Raw genomic sequence first — 2612 nt, 5'->3', positions numbered from 1 at the left:
CTTCTCAAAGGAGCTCTGGTAGCATAGTGGCTAAAGCACTTGACTGCTAACCAGAAGGCTGGCAGTTCAAACCCACCAGCCACTCCTTGGAAGGCAGGTTGGGCAATCCTACTTCCGTAGTGATACTGCCTCGGAAACCCAAGGAGGGGTCGCTATGAGTCGGGGTCAACTCCACGGCACATAACAACAACAACAACAAACATCTTCTCAAAGCCTCACAGGCGATCTTAGCCAAACTGCTTCAATTCTACAGCTGAGGCAACAAAACCCTAGAGAAGCCAAGAGTTCTACTTCACACTGCCAGTTCATGGCAGAACCAGGACTATGATCCAGATCTCCTTTTCCATCAAGGTGAAATGTATTACAAGAAATCAACTAGGATGACTTTACCTCTTTACCTGGCGAACAGATAGTTAAAATTCTCAATTATTTGAAGTAGCATCATATTAAAACTCACTGCTGTTGAGTGGATCCCAACTCATAGCAACCCCTCCTTAGATTTCCCAGGCGGTATTTCTATGGAAGTAGATTGTCCAATCTTCCTTCCGAGGAGTGGCTGGGGGCTTTGAACCACCAGCCTTTTTGGTTAGCAGTCAAATGCCTTAGGAACTACACCACCAAAGCTCCTAGCATCTTATTAGTGTTTTCATTTTTAATTTGAATCTTATTTAAAACCATTTATGTAAGATGTTACCGTGTTTCTTAGGGTACTAAAAGTCTAGCACTAGCAAGGAAGGCATTGTTTTTACAACCTGAAGTTACACTTTTGTGGTGTCTGTAGTATCATCCAGTTTGAACAGAATATTATTGTGTGTATTTAGAATTCTCAGTTTGCTTATGTTTCATGATCTAAGCTGAAAAAAATTGTTAAGCAACAGCTTTTTCACCTAAATTTCCAAAAGCTATTTTAAAATAGCTATTTTGTAAATTAATTACTGATCATCTGAGTTTGGAATATTAAGTGTTGATTACGGGTGCTCTCTGTGTGTGTATGTGTGTCTAAAAATGGTGTTGGGGACATGTCTGACCTCCTGTAACTTTACAATGGGGAAGGAGGATCAAGATCAATAGCCCAAGGCTGATTCCTATGAAACAGAGGTCAGACATGCTTCCACCTTCCAACCTTTATACCAATTCTTACACCAACTGTCACTTTCACGGCAGCCTGTTTCTCTACTGGATTTGATCATTTGTTGCAATAGCACACAGAATTCACAGACAATACTCATGATTATGCAGTTTATTAGGGAAGCAACAGGATCAGAAAGATTCAGGATATAATTCTTAAATCAGAACAGCTTCTTCTCAGCAGTGCTCACAGGCTCACCTCTCTCTGGCCCTTGGCTTCTTGACCTTACAGTCTCTTCTTGGCCTCTGCACTGCTCAGACAAGTGTTACAAAGCTCTTTCAGCTCTGCCAATAAGTGCCCAGAAGCACCCCACTCTGCCAGTAAACTTCAGCCCTAAAGGGCTCAGCTTTGTTTCTGTGGGTTGGCAAACCTGGCTCCACTAAGTTCCCAGAGGCAAGTCTTCACCGCAAGCCTCCCACCTGAAAACACTCAGCTTCCTCATACTATGGGTCAGGAAACCCACCACACCGTCTCCTGCCAGTCTCTTTGTTCGGCTGTTAGCTTTTTTCTACTGCTGGTTCTTGCTGTGTCTTGCCACCTCAGCTAAGTGTTGTTACAGTTCTCTCTCTCTATCTCCAGGGTTGAGAAAGTTCTTAGCATAGGGATCCTAGGTCCAAAGGATATATTCTCCTGTCTCTTCTTCTTGCTGGTAGTCCCTTTCCACCTGTGGGATGGCTCATTTTAATCCCAGTGAGATAGCAAAACTGACCAATACCCAAGTTAGGGTTCCATACACCTTATTAGCATGATCCCACCCCCACAAGGGTGCTATGCACCTTATTTACATTATTCAATCCCCTTGGTGGGCTACAAGGACCACATTTGCATAGTCCCACTCAGTTATTTGGTGAGGGTTACAAAGACTGTGGCTAGAAGGGCCACATAAGTAATTTACTGCACCACAGTGTGCTTAAAGCTGATATTTTTAACTGAAGTAGTATTAACTGATTTTGAATTGCATTTGCCATATTCACTAAATTACCTAGCAAAAATGCATAAAACTTATTGAGGTAAATTTATATAAATGTTAATAGCTTTTCTATATTTAAAATTATTCATTTATAATTTGTATGACACTGAATATGGTTAGAGATTCAGTTATCAATAAACTATGACTTCTTATTTTATACATTTATATCTATATCCTATTTTTCCAATGCAGATCACTTTTTATTACCTTCATGGCTGCCACATGGTCCCAACTGCTTTCCCTCTCTCCTGGATTATTTCAGTGGTCTTCTGATTGGTCTGTCTTGCTCTTTTTCAGTTTATTCTCAATTCCATTGCATATTTCCTAGATGTTGTTGTTGTTGTTAAGTGCCGTCGAGTCGTTTCCGACTCATAGCGACCCCATGCACAGCAGAATGAAACACTGCCCGATCCCGCACCAGCCCCACAATCTCTGCTATACTTGAGCTCATCATTGCAGCCACCATGTCAATCCATCTCGTTGAAGGCCTCCCCCTCTTTCATTGACCCTCCA

Source organism: Orycteropus afer, unplaced genomic scaffold (genome assembly GCF_000298275.1).
Source record: "Orycteropus afer afer isolate SDZICR_OR568_19922 unplaced genomic scaffold, OryAfe1.0 scaffold00040, whole genome shotgun sequence".
Taxonomy (NCBI): domain Eukaryota; kingdom Metazoa; phylum Chordata; class Mammalia; order Tubulidentata; family Orycteropodidae; genus Orycteropus; species Orycteropus afer.
The sequence above is the reverse complement of the archived record's forward strand: the minus strand, read 5'-3'. Positions refer to the sequence as shown.